Source organism: Rhagoletis pomonella, unplaced genomic scaffold (genome assembly GCF_013731165.1).
Source record: "Rhagoletis pomonella isolate Grant_MI unplaced genomic scaffold, Rhpom_1.0 Rhpom_scaffold_00001, whole genome shotgun sequence".
In the NCBI taxonomy this organism is placed as follows: Eukaryota; Metazoa; Arthropoda; class Insecta; order Diptera; family Tephritidae; genus Rhagoletis; species Rhagoletis pomonella.
Genome location: NW_023458555.1, coordinates 13,048,151 through 13,048,595, shown reverse-complemented (window position 1 = coordinate 13,048,595; position 445 = coordinate 13,048,151).

Genomic DNA, 445 nt, shown 5'->3' with positions numbered 1-445 from the left:
CCAAAACAGGTAAAAAAGCCATAATCCTATTTTTCACATGACTGTGTATCGAAATATATATATTTATAAAAAAATACGAAATGCAAACAATTTCACGTTAAAGTTAAAAATTATGCAAAAAAATGCTCACAATAATCACTGTTGTCATGCGAAAAGCTATTCGATCATACTTACCTTACCTGGCTTAAAATATTATTAATTCGTTTCGTAGTTGGTTTTATTAAAAACGATTAATTACACGGTGCTACAAAATATAAAAGAATTGCACCAATTTTTTAAATGGCCTAGTCGTAGAGGTGGCTGAGTAATTCATGAAACTGTTTTAAAAATTTTTCTAGCACCCTCAAATTCTCAACTTATTTTTAAAAAAACATTTTCGCATGACTTCGGGTAATAAAAAATTTGTATCTTGGTTATTTTTTAATGAATTTTAAGTTTTTATATA